The sequence below is a fragment of the Panthera uncia genome, chromosome B1, assembly GCF_023721935.1.
Source record: "Panthera uncia isolate 11264 chromosome B1, Puncia_PCG_1.0, whole genome shotgun sequence".
In the NCBI taxonomy this organism is placed as follows: domain Eukaryota; kingdom Metazoa; phylum Chordata; class Mammalia; order Carnivora; family Felidae; genus Panthera; species Panthera uncia.
Genome location: NC_064811.1, coordinates 174,782,295 through 174,802,949, shown reverse-complemented (window position 1 = coordinate 174,802,949; position 20,655 = coordinate 174,782,295). Strand labels below are relative to the sequence as shown.

Genomic DNA, 20,655 nt, shown 5'->3' with positions numbered 1-20,655 from the left:
CCAAAAGTATGCAAGGGGAGTATCCAGCCTCGGGCATCTGGCTGGCCCCTTTTATATAGTTTTTACTAGCTTTTCTTCTCACTTCCTCTTCCTCTTCTATAGATGATTCCAGAATTTCTTGTAATTCCTCATTTGTTAACACTCCTTGATGGCCTTCAGTATATTCTTCCACTTCATCAAGAATGTGGGTAGTTCCTCCTACAACACCTTGTCTTGCTGTGTGAATGATTTTCCTAACTTCCCCATCAGTCCCTGGGAAGCCTTTAAAATTATCCCCAGGAGTGCCTAGGTGGCTCAGTCGGTTAAGCGTAAGACTCTTGATTTCGGCTCAGGTCGTGATCTCATGGTTCATGCGTGAGTTCCAGCCCTGCATCGGGCTCTGTGCTGGCAGTGTGGAGCCTGCTTAGCATTCTCTCTTTCTCCTGTCTCTCAAAATAAATACATAAACTTAAAAAAAAAAATTATCCACTATCTCACTTGGTAAGATCTAGCAGGCATTTACAGTTTCTGGTTTTAATTCATCCATTGCAGTTTTGATGAAATGTTACTGCATCAGCAGTAGTGAGTGATTTCCAGCCCTGCATCATATCCAGATTAGGGTCTGCATCAATTGATGGTTGAATGCAGTCAAATACCAGGCAGGTGTACGTGGCTTAAAGCAAATGATGCCTTGGCCGAGGGGCTGAAGCAGTGAGGTTGCACTTGGTGGTTAAAATGCAACCTCAACATTTCATTTTCCTAGCAAACCAATTCAGGATGGCCAAGTACGTGGTCTACTATTAACAGGACTTTAGGTTCCAACCCTTCCTCTTCCAAGTATCTTTTTCACTTTTGAGATGAAGCCAGCACCGGCACTGGTGGAACCACTCCCGAAAAAGGATGGCTGTCACCTATGCTTTCTGATTGTGTTGCCAGAACACAGGCAGATAATTTCTGTTTTCGTTTTTGAGAGTGCATGGGTTCTCTGCACGCTGCGCCTGCCTTTATCATCCGCCTTGCAGTGTTGCCATGTACATAGTACAGAGTTAACCTGCCGTTCTGTTTTATGCCCTGGGACCCTTCTTGTGCTTTTAGGAAGGCGCTGTACGTGCTATTGGACGTCTTCTTCCAGAAGAGCCTGGCTTCATTGCAGTTGAAGACTTGCTTTGGATGGGATCCTTTCTCTTTAACCAACTGCTTCAACTCTGCCAGAAATATAGCAGCAGATTCTTCACTGGTCGTCACAGCCTCTCCAGTAATTTTTATATTTTTTAGTACAAACCTATTACTGAATCTCTGTAATAATCATCAGTTACTTGCAGTAAAGTGCTTGGTGTCACTTGTTTTAGAGGATTGCCCGTCATTGGAGGGGCCAAGCTCCCACTGTTGTGACTGCAGAGGTCCTGCAGGTGGCAGTGGTGGCTAAGGCTGCTGAGATCCTCAGAGGCAAAGACTGTGGGGGTCCTTCAGTTCTTCTGAAGTCTTTCTACAGCCTCGGTGCTTTCTGGCGTAACGTGTGGCCATCAGTCAAAACATATTTTCTGTTCGTGTCCTCCACCCATAAGTCTGGTGCCTGCTCCATCCTAACTAAGCGCTTACCACACACTGTGGCTTTAACTTTTGCACTTTGAGGTGAAACAGCAAAACTAGCACCCATTTCTTTTTCCTTCTTCACAATTTGACAGATGGAAGATTCATTTTTACTGTAGATCTTAGCCTCAGCATGTGATTTTTTTTCTTTCCTTCCTAAGTCAGAAACTTTCACCTTTTCACTTAAAAGGAAGTGCTTTATGGCTTTTCTTTGGCTTCTCTGAATTGCCGGTATCCCTACTCTTACCCCTTTGGGCTATTACTGAGTAATTTGGGGGGTTACTTAAACACCAGCACTGCAATACCGCCACAGTCCATCTGTAATGCACATGGTTACTAAGTGACTAGTGGGGGGTAGCATATACAGTGTGGGTATGCTGGACAGAGGGATGATTCACATCCCAGACAGGATGGAGCAGGACAGCTTGAGATTTCATCATACTGTTTGGAATAGAGCGCAATTTAAAACTTAGGGATTATTTATTTCTGGAATTTTTGATTGAATATTTTCAGACTGCGGTTAACCACAGATAATTGAAACTGTGGAAAGGAAAATCGTGGGTAAGGAGGGACTACTGAATTCTTCAGCTCCAGAATTTCTGTTTGGTTCTTTTTTATGATTCCCCCCGTCTTGAACTTGTTTATGTTCATGCGTTGTTTTCCTGAGTTCATTGAGTTACCTATTTGTGTTCTTTTGACTCGTTCTCAGCTTCCTTAAAATGATTATTTTGAATTCTTTTTCAGGAAACTCACAGATCTTTATTTTGGGGGGCTCAGTTACAGGAAAATTACTGTGTTCTTTGATGGTATCATGTTTCCATGCTTTTTCATGTTTCTGTTGGCTTTACATTGATGTCTGTGCATTTGAGGGAGTAGTCATGTCTTCCAGCTTTTTCTTTGGCCTGGCTTTGATGGGAAAGACTTTTACCTGAAGGTGGCTGTGATGGGATGCAGGGTCTTTGGTTGCTGGGAAAACACAGTGGCTAACTCACACAGCCCTATTTGTTAGCTGAGGTCAATGTTTGCACAGATCAAGGCAGTCTTCATGTCCAAGACTGCAGAGGTCCTGCAGGTGGCAGTGGTGGCTAGGGCTGTTGGGATCCTCAGAGGCAAAGGCTGCTGAGGTCCTCCAGTTCTCCTTTTGCCTGTGGGAGAAGTTTCTAGCCGAGAGGATACTTCTGGGCACTTGACTGGCATATTGGCGCTCAGAGCAGTAGTGGGGTGGGGTCCTGGGACACAGGTGCATTCATAGTGGCACTGGTGTCTAAGGTGCAGATATGTGCAGATCTCCAGTGAAACCAGGGTTTGAGTCTTGGGCTCCTCTCAGCGACTCAGGTCAGGGGTGGGGAGGGAGATACAGTCGCACAGGCCCTGGGATCATAGGGTGCAGGGATGGCTTGGGTGGCTTGGGGTCCAAGGAGGAGAGTGCAGTCCCAGCACAGCCTGGGGGTGGTGGGTTAACGTCCCATCTCTGGTCCCGGGGGGGGGCAGTCCTGGGATGGCAGTAGCACATCGCTGGTGGAGGCCCACTGAAGCCACATGTTGGGACCCAGGGGGAAGGTTGCAGAAGAGCGGGAGCTTAGCTCCTAAGATGGTGTCAGAGCCGTGACCTGGGACTTGGAGGGCGGGAGGGGCGGGGCGGGGAGGGCAGGTCTCACAGCAGTGGCAGCATGGCCCCAGTAATGGCAGTCAAAGCGTGACTTGGGATTTTGAGGGTAGGGTATGGAGCAACAGCAGGTGCCCCCGTAATGGGGACAAAGTTGTGACCCGGGGTGGGGCACAGAGCAGTGGCAGCTCTGGTCCTGCACATGGCAGGGTGCTGTGGCGCCCCGATCTCAGAGACTGGTGGGCGGCTGCAGTGGGGGCCCCTGGGGGCAGGTCTCACAGCAACTGCAGCACCAGCCCGGAGGCCAGAGGAAGTGCAACAGCTGGAATCGGCGTTGGCAAAGACCGCGGGGTCGTCTGTTGTAAAGGCTGCAAACATCTACGGCAGGGAGGCGTCCTGGGGTTCTCTTCTCCCTCTTCTCATGGGGTGAAATCTCTGAGGGAATCCCTCCTGGCACCTGCCTGCCACTGGGGGCTGGGAGAGGAGGTGACACAGCTAAATGCTGCCTGTGCTTTTCTGTGCGGCCTTCCTTGGTCTTCTAGCTCTGCAGGGTTTTTGCTGCTGCTTGGTAGTTCAGAGTTTTCCCTGTTGTAGGGAAACCTAGCTTTCCCTATTTTTGTCAGCTTGTAGTTAGTTGTTTCTTAATGGTTTTTGTGGAGGAGGTGAGCCTTGGGCTCCTCCCAGCCTTCCCATCTTGTTGACACCACTCTCTTCCTAACCTTTGTTGCCCTCCCCACCAATTTGATACTCCTTCTGCCAAATGGACTTTTTTTTTTTGGATTTTGCTGAGACTGATCATTCCTGTTCTGATGAGACAATCTTAACATCAGGAGTACTGCTTTCTGCTGTTTGATTTTTGTTGTGCTCTGTTGTCTTTGAGGGTATACAGTATTGCTCATTCTTGCAAGGAAGATGTCTAAGAGATGAATGCCATTTAGTAGTCCAGAAAATCATCAATATTAGAAATATTTTTGTCATTTTAATTATTAATAACATCGTAATGTATACTATGTACTATAATTATATTAATATTTATTAATCATTATTAGTTACAAACAACCCTTTGTTTTTTCCTTAATCATTAGGTATGTTTAGTTCTTTGCTTTCTGATTTTCACTTGTTAGGACGTAATGACAATGCTGGTTCCTGCTGTATTATTTCGAATCCACAGTCTTAAGAACCAACTGAGATAGATACCAAAACACCGTACTTTGTGTTTTATTTGTTTTGTGTTCTTTTGGATAAAATACGTCTGAAGTGTCTTTTTGTTGCCTAATGATAGATGTTTAATCTGCCTCCTGGGGACAAATTTCTCCCTGGGTTGAAATGAAAAACCGTAGGAGTCACTAACGCGTTATGTATTAAAAGGAAGATGTATCCTTGAAGACCAGATTAAATGGTCATTTTTTTAAAGATAAGACCACTTCCCTTGCTCTTTGTAGTATATCACCGTGAATGTTACCCCCAAACTGGTTGTGCAAAACAGTAATCTGGGGGGGAGAGGGAAAGAACAGGTAGTGAAATTACTGAGAGGAAGACATACAGGTAACTGCTGTTTGGTGTGGGCTGCAGGCGGTGTCACGAAGAAGCTACTTTACATGTGAACTCCATGCCCGATAGAATGTGTTGTATTTTGAAGGCAGACTTTCGGTTTCTAAACTGCTATGGAGAAGCACAGACTCTTTGAGAGCAGGGACTGTGACTCCCTACATGTTTGATCCCAGCCATGTGGGATCCCAGTAATAGCTGAGTCCAGTGTTAATAAACGAATGGCAGCATTAAATAGGGCTTTTTTTTCCTCTTATAGTTAGAAGTTCCCTCATTATTCTGCACCACGAACCTGTATTTGAAATCTCCCTGCCCCCACAAACCTTCCAAACCCCATAAGCTTCTTAGTCCAGAGCAGGGGTTGGCAAACTACCACCATGGGTCAAACCCAGCCTGCTGCCTGTTTTTGTATGGCCTATGAACTAAGGATGGCTTTCGCATTTTTAAATGGTTGAAAAAAATCAAAAGAATAATACTACTTTGTAATGTGAAAATAATGTGAAATTAAATTTCTGTTTCTGTAAAGTCTTATTGGAACATAGCTGTTATGCTCATTTATTTGCATATGGTCTCTGGCTGCTTTTGTGTTGCAGTAGCAGAGTCGAGTGGTTAGAATAGAGGCCATCTGGTCAGGAAGGCTGAAAATATTACTGCCTCGCCCTTTGCAGAAAAAGTTTGCCTACCCCTACCTCCTTGATCTAAAGAAACATAGGAGTTCCATCAGTAAATAAGAAATGAACTAGCTTTAGAGCTGGATGTTAAGGCACAATGAGAATTGCACCTACTGTTGAACACTGTGAAAGCACTTTAAATCCCTCTTTATAAGGATCCTGCAGGCTAGGCATTATCATCCATTTTACAGATGGAAAGGTTGAGGTACAGAGAGGTTACCTTGGCAAAGATTAAGCAGTGGGAATTTCCAAGTTAGGCAGTCCCACTTGGGTCTTTGCACTTTGCCCCTCTGCTATGCCACCGCTCCTTAGAGACCTTTGTTCATTTGATATTCCAAGAACAGATACGTTGTCCCAGGTAGTCGGAACATCTTGCTGCAATTTAAACTAGCCATTTTCAATGTCTGGTTGTACTTAAATGTTACATGTCAGGAAATAATTCGATGTTCATTTTGAACGGAATGCATGAAATACTGTTAACTTTAAAGGTAACAAGCTTTCAAGGCTTGTTGGGGCTGGGGGTCAGTGGGGAAGGAAAAAGATTTATATTTAAGTTTTTTTCACTGTGTTCTCAAAGTGAGGTCTATAATGAGGCTGTCGAGGGGTGAGAGGTGGAGGTAATTGTTTTTAATGGAGCCTGTATTAAGACTTGAGTAAAAGGCTGATGTTTCGGAGGCTTTAAGCTCCATCTGCTTTTGTACTTCTAAGGGAGTGAAAATTTGTCTGGATTTCTTTAGGGTGAATACTGAAAAGTCATTTTGGAGTCCTATAGTGCGATCAATAACAAATTTAGAACATGAATCCTTTTTTCCCCTATTGAACGAGAGAACAGAACAGGACAAAGCATATGGTCTATATAGCTGGTGATGGCAGAAGTCAGAGATTGAGCCTTCCCCTCCACACGTCCATCCTTGCTTGCGGACCCTGTTCCATTGAACATAAACCTGTGTTCCTTTTGGATTTATTGTTGTCAGTAGGCCCATGATTATCCCAGTCACGTAGGCTTGAAGCCTTGGAATTCCTTGTGGTTTCCCCTCCCCACTTAGCAGTATGTCCTTTGATTATTTTTCAGTCACAGGATCCTTAACCCCAGTCTGTTTTCATCCTGGCTACCCAGACTGTTGCTAAAATTTAACTGACTCTTCTCTCTTGCTGTCTCTTCCTACACACTACTACTGTCATTAGAGAAGCTTCCTAAAATGTTGCACATTGATCTCAGAAACCTGCCCATTTCTCATAGGGTAAAACATAGGCCTCCACAGGCATTTAGGCCCCTCCACAGTCTGGTTTCCACCTACCTTCCAACTTTCACAGCAGCTGCCTGCTCTGGACTAATCACTATTCCACTCACCATCATACCTGCATCACCCCTACACCCGCCTGCTTCAGTCCCCAGCAAATTAGCTCATCAATCTTGTTCTCTTGCTTCTAGTTTGTTTTTTTTTTTTAACACCTGCTGTGATCCCAGCCTTCTCCTTCCCAGACTACCCCGACTTTTGGCAATAAGTCCCGCTATTTGTTAACACTTTCCTTGTAGTCATCGCACAGGTTCCTATTTACCTCTGTGTTTTTTCTGTTCTGATGAGGTTGTAAATTCTTCAAGTTCACGTTCTTGCATGTTGTATCCCTAGGACCTAACACATAAAGGATGCTCAGTTAAAAAGAGTTAACGGCAGCGAAATATATTCCATGAGATCAGTACCTTTTTCTGAAATTGCAAAGGGTGGAGAAATTAAGTCTTGACTACTCTCTGATAAAAGAGTTGCTGCATGGGCAGAGTTATAGCTATGGGCTGTTCCCTTCCCTGCTACTATGTGCCATAAATAGGTTTTTAGAGACTTTGACTCTATAGCAGTAATATGTAATCCCTGTCTATGCTTGGCTTTCCCTCTAGGTGCCAGGAAAAGCAAACAAATGTTAAGCTCTCCTTCCCAGTTTGCTCTATACACTTCTGATGAAAAATCTGCTCCAACTATCTTTGGCTTTGAAAAGATCATTGCTTACTTTTCCTTTGTCTGGAGCAGTGATTTTCGAACTTTTATGCACAAATACTTCCTACTTTGTTATAAACTAGTTTTAAAAGGAAACTGTTAACACTGCATATTTAAAGCTGTCCCTAAGTTTAAATATTGGCAAAAGGATATAATTTCCAGCATAGTATACATATTGACATTTTAAAACAAAATGTTCATTACTCTTTCAAATATATCCAGTTGAGTCTAAATAGCATAGAAATTTAATACCATCAATCACTATAGAAAATACACAAGACATTTTACATTTTACAATTTTTACAATTTTTAATCTTTCCTTTTTCTTGGACTTATATTTTCATTGCAGTTCCATCACAATATTTTATCCTAATGTAACACAGAAAAATCCTACTAGATGGGACTTAAAAAATTGAATTATTAGGGGCACCTGGGTGGCGGTTAAGCATCCGACTTCGGCCTAGGTCATGCTCTCACGGTTCATGAGTTCAAGCCCTGTGTCAGGCTCTTTGCTGACGGCTTGGAGCCTGGAGCCTGCTTCGGATTCTGTGTCTCCCTCTCTCTCTGCCCCTCCCCAGCTCATGCTCGCACTCTGTCTCTGTCAAAAATAAAAAAACTTAAAAAAAATTGAATTATGAAAATGTGAGGTCATATTATTATAATCATTATGGCAAAAAAAAAAAAACCCAAAAAACACAAAAACAAAAAAACAAGCCCCGTATGTTTTAGTCTGTATTGTCACACAGGGCAAAAGTAATGGTAAGACCAATCACGAAACAAAGTCCGAACTGATCACGAGGTGATCACTTTCTACCCACCACCACCAGTACATGCCTTCCCTAGAGAAGCTTAGAATGTTTGAGAATAGGGGGCTGGCTTGGAGGATAGGGGCCAATCCCATTAGATCAGATTTTCATTTTCCTGGAGTTGGTTGCCTTAGAATTTTACTGTATATTTGTACGCTCAAAAGTCCTATCAATTATGCTATCCACGACTTTGCAACAAAAGCAAGTATATACATTTAAATTTTTTCTTGTGATCCTTAAAGCTGTGCTAAATTTCTATGTTGAGTTATTTAAATAATTTTATGCAATAAAAATATAAGTATATTTAAAAATTTGATACTTATTAAATGAGATGTAAAGTTTTTGGAAGTCCTCTTTTAATGAGATTATTTTTCAGATTAGTTTATGTGTCCTTGGATAAATGTGGCATTTTGAGAATGAAAGACAGATCAGCATTAATTCCATTTCTGTCTTTCATTTCTGTGTAAAGGTTGATTGAAAACTGCCCCTAAATCAAGGGATGAGAATAGAAGTAGCTTTAAAAATCACTTTACTCAATTCTTTAAATTCCATCCCCAAAATCACATTGTGGTTTTAGTCATCCTTCAGGCGACAGCATGATTAGTTTATTCTTCATTTTTTAGAAGAATTCTTCATTTTTAGAAGAGTTTGTTATTTAGAATTGTTCATTCTCAAATTTAGGGACATAAACTCAAAGGGCTTTATCAAGACTATCAAAGATTGCTACTTGTATCTGTTACTCTTTCACTTAGAAAAGCTTTATTTATTTATTTATTTATTTATTATTTATTATTTATTTTTGAGAGAGGGGGGTGGTGAGAGTGAGTGGGTAGAGAGAGGGAGAGCCAGAATCCGAAGCAGGCTCCAGGCTTCGAGCTGTCAGCACAGAGTCCGATGTGGTGCTCGAATGCACGAACAGTAAGATCATGACCTGAGCCAAAGTCAACGCTTAACTGACTGAGCCACCCAAGCGGCCCAAAAAAGCTTTATTTAATTCAATATATTTAATCCAATTGGGAAATCCAATCTGTTACTTTCAAAACACCTTTCAGATATATTCTTTTGATAAATTAGTGTTTTAAATATATTTTCATCATAATATATGTTTCATTAAATATGTAATTCATGAAAACCTTGGAGCTGCACATTTAATCAATTTATGGTAAATGTCCACCATTTAATGAAACCAAGTCAAATATCCACTGTATCATCAATAAATCAAATAACTAAATCAGACTTTCTTTCTGTCTGAAAAAGTCTGACTTGAAAATTTCAGTGTTGTGTTAGTGAATTTTGAAGAATGTTATAAAAAAGCATTAAGCACATGATAGAACACTTTTTGTAAGAGATGACTAAAAGCAGTCAAGGTCTAAAATCACACAGATTTAACATCATTTTTAAAGAAGCAAGATAAATCAATGTACTCTTTCTCAGTATTTAACTTGTAACAAGTCATCTGTAAGCTAAGATTATGTTATTTAAGAAGCAAGTAGGTTTATAAGGCAAAATGTTCTTTCAATAAAGCTGTGTGCTTATAGTGAACTAAAGAATTGGTTCACTCAATTCTTGGTAGAATTAAGAATCAAAAATAACATTAAATTAATTAGATGGGATCAGACTTTTCCTATAAAATGTTATACAGGTTGCTAAAAACTAACTGGTGTGGCAGCCAGAATCTATTTTCTGTTAGTAGGTGGTAGGAAATATTTATCGTCTCATGAGATTAAATTAATATTTGGCTGTATTTGGAATAAATATTTCATGATATGCATGGAAAGTTGTCTGCAAATTTTATTCAGTGCATCATGAAAATTTTGGTAGTTATATTTTAAGTTAGAATTAAAATGGTCAGCATTGGGGCAACTGAACCGCTCAATTGGTTGAGTGTTCTGCTCTTGATTTCGGCTTGGGTCATGGTCTCATGGTTTGTGGGTTTGAGCCCAGCATTGGGCTTTGCTGGCAGCGTGGAGCCTGCTTGGTTGGGACTCTCTCTCTCCCTCTTTGTCTGCCCCTCCCCTGCACACACCTGTTCTCTCTCTCTCAAAATGAATAAACTTTAAAAAAAAGGAAAAGAAAGTTCTCCTCCTTAAAAAAATAAATGATCAGCATTACTAAACTGTTTTTGTTTTGACTGCTCAAAGGTAGTTTTCTTTCCGGTCAGTGATGGTTCCAAAGATGAGTATTTTATTTTATTTTTATTTTTATTTATTTTTAAAGTTTATTTATTTTGAGAGAACATGCGAGTGCACGCACGCAAGCAGGGGAGGGACAGAGAGGGAGCGAATCCCAAGCAGGCTCTGCACTGTCAGCACAGAGCCCGACTGAGGGCTTGATCCCACAAACTAAAATGATGACCTGAGCCACCAAAATCAAGAGTTGGACGCTTAACCAACTGAGCCACCCAGGCACTCTAAGATGAGTTTTAAATAGCAGGAAAAATTACTTATGAGAAAAGATGTAGCATTCGGTATTTCTTTCTTTTTTTTCTGAGTTTATTTGTGAGAGAGAAAGAGTGTAAGCAAAAGAGGGGCAAAGAGAGAGAGAAGAGAAAGAATCCCAAGCAGGCTCCACACTGCCAGCCCAGAGCCCAACGTGGCTCACGAACCATGAGATCGTGACCTGAGCTGAAATCAGGAGTTGGAGGCTTAACCGACTGAGCCACCCAGGCGCCCCTAGCATTTAGTATTTCTCGCCGGTATTTCCTGCTTTGCTGGTGTGGCTTCCATCAGGAGGGATGTACTTCACAGGAATCTGAAGATGAAGTGGCCAGTTTGTTAAACAAAACCCTCATCCCTTCCACTGTACTACACTTTACCACATGCCCAAAACTTGAGCATTCTTACGATTCCCCAGATGCCCCCTCTCTAAATCTCCCTTAACAGAAATACAGAACAAGGAGAATCAGGAAGCCCCAAAGACTAACAACACACTGTGCTCTGTAGATCTTAATGCCTCAGGGCAGTACAGTCTTCTTAGTACAGGTTGGAGAGATGACTGATGTGCCTTTGGATGGAAGGAATATTGTGGATTCAGTGTGGTTGTCTTTCAGATTGCTCAGTTTGAGGGAAGGGTATGTATGGAGGAAGTTTCCTTTAAAATTACCCTTGAGGTGCCAGGGTGCCTCAGTCTGTTAAGCGTCCAACTCTTAATTTGGGCTCAGGTCGTGATCTCAGGGTTCATGAGATAGAACTCCATGTCAGTCTCTGTGCTGGCAGCATGGAGCCTGCTTGGGATTCTTTCTCTATCTGTCTCTCTCTCCTTCAAAATAATTATTTACAAGAAAAACTTTAAAATTACCCTTGCTCAAGGACCCCTTTAAAGGTTTTAAGGTACCCCTCATAGGGTTAAACAAACCCCGTATGAAGGCCTCTGGTCCAGAGTGTTGAAAAGTTCTGCCCTTATTTCTGTGTGTTGTAAAATGTTTTCCATGAGTGATACTGTGGGTTTTCTTGAGTCTACGTTTGATAAAAGCTCTTATTTAGGACTTTCTCGGTGAGCACTGAGAAAACTCGTTTAATCTTTTGTAGGGGGGTGTAAAACAAACTATCGTGCCCCAGCCTCATTAATGTCATAAAGCTTATCCATCAACCAGCCAACACCAAGCCTTTTGAGTTCCCTTTATCAGATAATGTCAAGAACACCTGGGTTAGCGTTCTTCCCACCTCAGTCTAGTGCTTATTCAGCCCTGAGCTGTGTTGAAATTGCACACATACTAGGTAGAATGTTATGAAACAGTTTTCAGTGCAGACAGCTGAGACCCAGTCACTTTCTCTGTTGAGTGTTTGAGCGATTACACCGTACTTCTGCTAGCTTGCTTAAAACGTATAAGGGGCCCCACAGGGAACAATGCCCATGACTTTTGTTCGTGCTCTGTATATAGCGAGAAAAATGTGGGAACTACAAACAGTAACTTAATGATGACTCAAGAAGTTCAGGAAAGACAGGTATGATATAATAAACAAACCTCAAGTCCTAACACTTGTGTTAGATCCTGCATTCCTTATACAGGCAGCTTCTTTGTGTTGTGTCAAGTGGTGTTTGGGGAGAAGGGAAGGGAGGGGAGCATTTCAAAATAAGATGTAGTAGGGGCTCCAGGGTGTCTCAGGAGGTTAAGTGTCTGACTCTTGATCTCAGGGTCGTGAGTTCAAGCTCCAAATAGGGCTCTGCACTGGATGTGAAACCTACTAAAATAAGAAATAAAAAATTAGATGTAGTGAAGTTTCAACTTAACAATTTAAAACATTCTCGTATGTGATTTTTTGCTCAAGTTGTATAGACCAAATGCAATAAGAATCATACGCTGTCTCTTGAGAAAAAGGTTCTTTATTTTTTGAGAAAGGTTATTAATCCATTCAAAGACTGCACTCTACTACAACATTTTTTATGGCCTTGCTGACTAAAGTCATTTGTTCCAAGGCTCTATTTGACTGTCAGGTTTGGGGAGAAAATTTACTACTTCTGCTCAAGGTAGAAGGGAATAGAATAAGATAAGCATTAGGAATTTCTCAAGGCTAAGAGGAATCTCTGTACAAAGAAGAGGAAGCAATTGGAGGCTGTATAACCAGAATGCCTCAGCCGGGGGATATTTCCCTAAGCTTGTGTCCTTGCTCCTCACCTTGCTTTACTGTCTCCCTGAGACGCACAAGATTTTATCACTTCGCTGCAAGAAGTTCCTAAAATCGATTGCCCTGACCCCTCTTCTGAGTTCCCGAAGTTCTTCTGTACCAGCTTGCTGGATATTTCATGAGAGTCGCCAGCATCTTAAAGTTAACACATTAAGAAATAAAACGTGGTTGTCCCCCCAGCCCCACCCTCCAGCCTATACTTCTGTCACCTGCTCATCACTCACATTCAGAATCTGTGGCAAAGCTGCCAATTCCCTGTTCTTTACGCTTCTGGGGAGACCTCATTTGTCACACTGCAGTGTGGTTTGGCGTTCTGCCCTTGGAGGAGCCCGAGATGTGATTACCCTTTGCATCTAGAATGAAAAGTTTGCTAATGAAGCTGGAGGAAAATGTTATGCTTTCAGGAGGTGACGCCTGAGCTTGCTTGAATCAGCCTTTCCCTCTCTTGCTCCCAAGTATAGGGCCATATATCTGCCTGGTGCACCTGTCATCTCTACAAGGCCCTGGACTAGTTTGCTGTAGCCTCTGGAAAGAGAAGAGTTGGCTACCGACTCCTTGCCATTGACGTTTCATCTCATTTGTCGGAATAGGTGGGCTTTGCCTCTATTTTTTTTTTTTTTTTCAAGTTTTTATTTAAATCCCAGTTACCATACGATACGAGATTAGTTTCAGGTGTACTTTATGTCTAAGTGCATCTCTCTAGGTTTCTAGCCTTTGAACTGTACTTGAGCATGGAGAGGGTAACATAATTCTGATTTAAATTTTGAATTTTCTTTCTACTTCTTCATTTATAATTCATGCAAACTATTTCTGATATCCCCTAGAACTCTTGTGTCTTAAACATCCCTCCTGTGAGGCGAGTGATGAATGTGTTCCCGTGTGGGCTCTCAGATATGGAGATGGTGTGTTTGGGGAAACTATGCAGTGCTGTCGCCTAACTGCCCAGTTTCAGGCTTGGACTGTGTGACTCTTTGATGACTCGGTTATGAATATTCTGAGAGCTGTGGTTGGCCCCATCACCCTGTCCTCATACAGTCCTTACACATTCTCAGACCCTGTCATGCAGGGGCCACACCTAAAAGAGCACCGTAGAAGTAGGGCTTCCTTGGAGTTTGGTGGTTCCATGGACAGCAGTGGAGAAATCTTCTCCTCAGCCATGTTGAGTAGAAGCGATGCAAATAAGCATAGGCTCACATTCTGGTGGAAGGTTTTAGGTAGACACTTCTAGAAAATTCTGTACTTGATAACGGATAGGAGAATGTTAGACACGTTTTGAAGTTCAGATCAGTGATGTATCATCCACAGTTATGTATTTTCAACCAGCTAATACTTATTGAATATTTCATTCAATTCAGAAAGGAAGGCATAAACAGGGAAAGATAGCTAACTACATAAAGTAACTAACTAGCTAACTAAGTAGCTGACCATGTGAAGTAGGTTTCAAAAGGGGCCTAACTGTGCAGCCTGGTGTTTAAGAGTGTAAGGGTTTGGAATCAGATCTGGGTTTTGATCCTGGTTCTGACATTGGTGCTGTGGCCTGGGCAGGTTACTTCATCTTTTTCCTCCCAGTTTTCCCTATAAAGCTTTCTTTGTAGGCTTGTTGTAGGAGTTAAATGAGCTAATATCTGAATCATGCCTAGTGAATTATGGCTGATTTAGCTAGACTATCTTAGAGTAAAACACAAATAAAACATCTTCAAAGTGCATCACGATGCTGAAGGGTGTCCTAATAACCATGGCATACTGGAGGCAGGGCCACAAGTCTAGGGCTCCTTCATTTTCTATGATTAAGGAATGAGCGATCCCAGAACCTGGGATGGTGTTCAGAATGGTGGCTCTGACTGTTACAGGGACAGAAGGGAAGCCAGGGGCCAGGTTGGCAGACACATCACTACATCAATTCAGCAGAAGGAGAGTTCATACCAACCCCCAAACAAGCAGATTTAGTTACCAAAGTGCCAACTACCCATCATCAAGTGGAGGTGATGGGAAAGTAACATGATTACAATCCATGATACGATCATGGTACATGGAGGATATTGAGCAGAAGAAAAGATGAATAGACTAGGGAGTCAGAGAAGACTTCCTCTAAGTGGAAACACAAGTTAAGTCTTCAAGAACAAGGCAATAGACATTAAAAAGAGAAGAGGTAACTGTTTATCAAGCAGCAGAAACAGCATGTTGTAAGAAATGAAAACATGGGAACCAAAACATAACCCGATTCTCTTAAGATTGTATTTTCCCAATGGAGTTCTGTTTTTTCCCCCAGCGTGAAGACCTAGATTTTAAACCTGTTCTGGACTCTCACCCTGACCCACAGAACCTGCATCATCTGCTTGGGTAACACCGAACCAGATTTCACCTGGTAAGAACTGTTCTTGAAATGTTGTCTAAAAGTCCTGACCATGAAGCCTTTAAGAGCAGTGATATTAGATCCAACTCTGAGCTGGCTTCTCAGATTTCCACTCAACTGGTTCTACAAGTGCTCTGTGGGGTAGGGAGTTCCTCATCCCACTCACGTATATTCGCACTGAAATGAATTGCTCACTCCAGCCTTATAGTAATAGCCTCCAACAAACAGTAGATAGCTTAAAAGGCAGTCTTTTGTTAGACCTTAGTAGAAAGATTAATGGGTACCAAAGAGTTTTGTCTCCTTGGCTCTCAATCTAATTTATCATCAGAATTGCTTAAGGAATTTTTAATGCAGAGTCCCGGGACCTACTCCTACAGATTCCAAAGCAGAGCCTGGGTCTGTATTTAAAAAAAAAAAAAAAAAAATCTCCCACAAATGACCCTAGTCAGCAGCTGTATCCGGGAGCCTTGGTTGAGAAGACAGCCTCTGTGTTCTCTGTCCACTGACCGTCGCTGATGGAATCTGACCAATCACACTCTCTTGAGTCGATACTGGAAGCCACGAGTCATTTTGGGCACCTTTCACATGGAAGTAATAAGCGCTGAACTCTGATGACAGCAGCATTTCTCCTTGTCCACAGAGGCAGTAAAAGCCGGTCAGCAAAGAGACAAAAAGCAGCAGAGACGCAAGGCTTCAGAGATGAGACATGGCAGACATGTTCTGGCAGCTTTCCATTTCCAGTTTCTTCCGGAAGCCTAGCCCCCCTCCTGTCTTTGCTTCTGTGAGGTGTTTCTTTATCCTGTAATAAATTCCCGTCTCTGGCTCAAGTCAACACCAGTTGGTTTCAGTTACTTGGAATTGAGGAGCCCAACTACTCCAAGTCTAACTCAAACAGCCACTCTAAAGAACAATCAGAGAAAACACTTTAAACACACTATGGTATGAAATATCAACTTTCTTCCCAAACAAGTCTGGAAAGGGGCTTGGGGGAGGGAGAAACGAAACACTCTTGCTATCGAGTAGTTTATTCCATAACTAACTTGGTACGAGGGGTACTCCTTTATGGAAACAAGAACAAAGACATTATATTGATTTGGAAGAAATGAAAGGGAGCAGTGGAAGGCACGCAAACGAGCAGGGCCCAGATGGGGCTCCCTAATGGAAAAGGAAATATAGCCAATCTTGTGGCACAGATGATTTCTGAGGCCGAGCCAACCTCAGTTATGCTGGTCCCGATCTGTACCTGCTGCCTCACCCTCTCTGAATCAGCCCAAGGCTGGTGGAGGTCTCTGAACCGGGCCAGGGTTTTTGACTGGTTGGGTTCAAACAATCAACACTGCCTAAGAAACAAATAGAGCACAGCTGTTCTCAAATGGGAAAACAGGCAAGCTAGTCTTTCCCGAAGGGAGCCGTCCTTGCCAAGCCAGGATGCCTTAAGGGTCTTCCTGCGCAGGGCATTTAAATACTCCTCTACTCTTGAACAGGAAACTCGTTCAACCCTCCTGGCCACCATCACACACCTGAAAACCAAACAGACATTCATCCAGCCAGGGGACTGGGAATTTAGAGCAGCGTCACTGAGCAGCTGCTTCCTCCCCTGGTAAGCCTGAGGCCACAGAGGCAACGTGGGCGGAGCAGCCCTGCTCCGTTGGGTCCTGTGGTCACAGAACAGCCCCTGAGCTCAGCCGGCGGATGCCTGCCACTGGAAATAAGATTAGAAATGGGCCAGAGCAGTTCTGAGGCAGAAAAAGCCACCCCAAGCAGAGTAAAATTGGGTTCAAAATGTCATTACATGCCACACTAGTGGTCTTTGAATTATTTCCCAGAATTCGCAGGGGCTCTACAGAACACACTGAAAAAGAGTGGGGTCTGAGTCTCCTCTCACCCCTGGATCCTAACAGAGTGGTTCTACCTTTGTCTATTCACTGGTCTTCTTGTCTCTTTGCAGAATGGATTCGTAACTAATAGTAGTAGCTCACACTGAATGTGTGGTTGCATGAGGGCTTGTACACACACGCACACCAGACACTATGCTAGGTGTTTCAGATGCCTCCGCATGATTCCTTCAGCCAAGTTCAAGTGGTAGATTCTGTTATCATCTCCCTGGCATAGTTGAGGAAACAAAAGTATCTTGTCCGAGGTCATACAGCTAGCAGGTGGGAAAGCCAGGAATTAAATCCAGCTCCCTCAGATCCTGGAGCCCTGATACTGTCCCTGGGATGGACCACAGGAAAAACCATCTAGGGGAGGAAAATGAAAAGTGAGCCTTTCGCGAGAGCTGTCATTCTCAACCTTGCCCACACACTAGAATCACCTCGGAAGCTTTAAAGATTATGAATGCCAGGCTCTTGCCCCTGGAGATACTGACTTAATGGATCTGGGGAACAGCCTGGGCATAAGGATTTGTTTTTAAAGACTGAGAACCACTGCCTTAGAGAAACAGTGATAGGAATTCAATAATTAAAATTACATGTCAACACTGATTTGAGAGTGTCAAAGACAGGAATTTCCCTCCTGGCAAATTACTCAGCTGATGGTATAAAAAGTGTCCTTTAAGAAGGAGAAAGAAACACAGCCAAACTCCCATAGCTCTGGAGCAAAGGTGGAGAAGACTGTTTTCTCCTTTTCCCCCGTGGCTCAGCTATGACCTTGAGTACACACGGTGGTCACTTATTTGGTGGGGCTGACACAGAGGATAGCTGACATGAGGAGGACACAAGGAAAGATGTGGGAAAACTGTAAACTGGGAAACAAGGCCCTCCAACTGTGATTCCAGCTTTTATGTGCTCAGTCCAGGACCAAGGATAAGCTGAGGCCGGTGAAGCCTTGAGCATAAAATTTAAGGGGACTCCAAAAACAAAACCTAAAACTCATCCATCATGAAGATAAATAACGTTTTAGTGCCATATTTAAAAAAATAAATATCAATGCAAAAAAAAAAAATCCATGGTGAACTAAATGTCAAGAATTTCAATACAGACAGTATCCAACAGGGCTCCAAGGGGCAGGGGTGAGGTGGAGTGAGTGGTGCAAGTAAGTGTAGGATTGGATCTTTCGTCTTCATTTAAAAAGGACTTTTTGGGACATTGATCTTGACTTTTAAAGTTTTTTGCATTAAAGCATTATTTTTCTTAATTTTTTTGTTCCACTGTGAATCCTAGTAAACATTCCCACAAGGGGAGTAAACCTCTTTTTGGCTTGTTCAGATCCTTCTGAACTGAGGGAGGGGAATATCACAAAAGCACCAGAAGAACACTAGCCTCCCAGAGGCCTGATGGGATTTCCTGTACCAGAACGACTTGGACAGAGAAAGAGCCTCATTGTTCAGAGCCAGCAGGTAAGGAGGGAGGGAGAGTGGAGAACCGTGCTCGGGGAGGCTAAGGTCAGTCGCTGTGCCCAGGGCAGGCTTGGAGTTCCTGTCTCTGTTGACTTACTTGGCTGGGAGAACACAGCTCTCGGTCATACAGGATTCTAACCCTGGTTAGAATCCCTTGGTCAGTTAACCTGTCTAACCTTCAGATCCTTTATCTGTAAAATAGAGCTAATAATGTACCCCCCACAGGGGTATTTTGGAGGATAGATGAGGTAATATCTATAAAGCACTTTGGACACTACCTGGTACGTTCTAAGTGCTAAAACGTGGCATTTATTGTAAGGTGACTATTCCATTTTCTAAGTCTGTTCTAGAAGCTCCACCTTCCTATCTCAGTCCACTTTTGGTACATTTCACTGCTCACTGATAACTCACCAGAGAGGTAGGCCAAATCAGTCAGGTTTATTACTTGTTAATAAATCTGGGAGGTTGTCACTAAAATGGGTCAGGGTTAGAGAAGGGAATGGAGAAGACTGGATTCTTGACTCACGTTTAGAACTTACGAGCTGCGTGGACTTAGGTATAACCTTTCACATCTCTGAGCCTCTTTATTCTTTACTGAAGGAAGATTATAATAGTATCTTTCTTATTCTCCTCTTGTGGGACCATAGAGATAAAGTTGCAAAAGTGACTGGTAGTTGCAGACTCAGGTGGAAATAAGCTTTAAGGCATAATTTACTATTATTGTTATTATTATTATTGTTACTTTTTATTTTAGAGAAAGAGAGCACGCACAGGAGTGGGGGAGAGGGGCTGAGCAGGAAAGAGAGAGAATCTTAAGCAGGCTCCATGCTCAGTGCAAAGCCCCTAGGTGGGGCTCGATTTCACAACCATGAGACCATGACCTGAGCTGAAATCAGGAGTCCGATGCTTAACTAACTGAGCCACTCAGGCACCCCTAGGGTACAATTCGTTAAGTAGGCTCATTTTTTGTCTGGGCTGATTCACCTGGTGCTGATACAGAACTTCAGTAAGACTTGGAAGTAGATTCTTTACCCGGGACTTTAAAATGATAACAGAAAGGATTGGGAGGAACAAAATTTGGACTATGGAGTGAACTACCTATTATTTGCTAAATTTTTACTTCAAGTAGAGAGACTAGACACTAGCTCTGATATTAACTATATTACTTCCCCAGTAGGGAACTTCTTAAAATTGGATAATTTTAAGAGGTATGACTTGGGGAGGGGCACCTGGGTGGCTCAGTTGGTTAAGCATCTGACTTTTGATTTCTGCTCAGGCCATGATTCTGCAGTTCATGGGTACTAGCCCCACGTTAGGCTCTGCACTGTCAGCAGAGATGTCTGCTTGAGATTCTCTTTCTTCCTCTCTCTCTGTCTCTCTCTGGCTCAAAATAAACACATAAACTTAAAAGAAATTAAAAACAACGTAAAATAATAAAATAAAATAAAATAAAATAAAATAAAATAAAATAAAATAAAAAAATAAACAAGCACGACTGGGGGGACATGTCTCCCTCCTGATCCTGCCTAGAAGCACTTCCTCTGTTGTCCAAAGTTTGTATATTTTGATCTTCTTAAATGTCTCATGTGGTTACACATTCTCCATGAGTGCGTACTTGATCACTTCTTTTTCTCAAAGGTCATGTACTAATTCATGACAATTTTTAGTCTTTTTTGGCTGGAATTATTTACAATTCAAACTTAATTTTTTATTTGTTACTTTTATTATTATTTTTTTAACGTTTATTCATTTTTGAGAGACAGAACAGAGCATGAGTGGGGGAGGGGCAGAGAGAGAGGGAGACAGAATCCAAAGCAGGCTCCAGGCTCTGTGGTGTCAGCACAGAGCCTGACGGAGGGCTTGAACTCACTGACCATGAGATCATGACCTGAGCCAAAGTCGGAGCCTCAATTGACTGAGCCACCCAGGTGCCCCTACAATTCAAACTTTAAATGCAGTCATTTTCCAGCCATCATTAGAAAGTGAGTATAGAGTTATGATTGAGAGCATGGGCTCTGATACCATGCTATGTCGGCCACTAAATAAGTGGCCTTCCCCCTCTTAAGTGGGGGCACAATAGCCCTCATCTTGTAGGACTATAGTGAGAAATAAAAAGAATCAGTGTTTATAATGTGCTTAAAATAGTGCC

The 20,655-nt window shown here is 42.5% G+C and overlaps 1 long non-coding RNA gene across 1 annotated transcript; it reads left to right on the top strand.

Moving 5' to 3' along the window:
* Positions 1-581: 581 nt before the first annotated feature.
* On the top strand, positions 582-19,934 carry LOC125923398 (uncharacterized). Its single transcript, XR_007458021.1, has 4 exons — positions 582-1,234; positions 13,273-13,406; positions 15,086-15,181; positions 18,376-19,934. It is a non-coding gene; the product is annotated as an uncharacterized LOC125923398 (long non-coding RNA).
* The last annotated feature ends 721 nt before the right edge of the window (positions 19,935-20,655 follow it).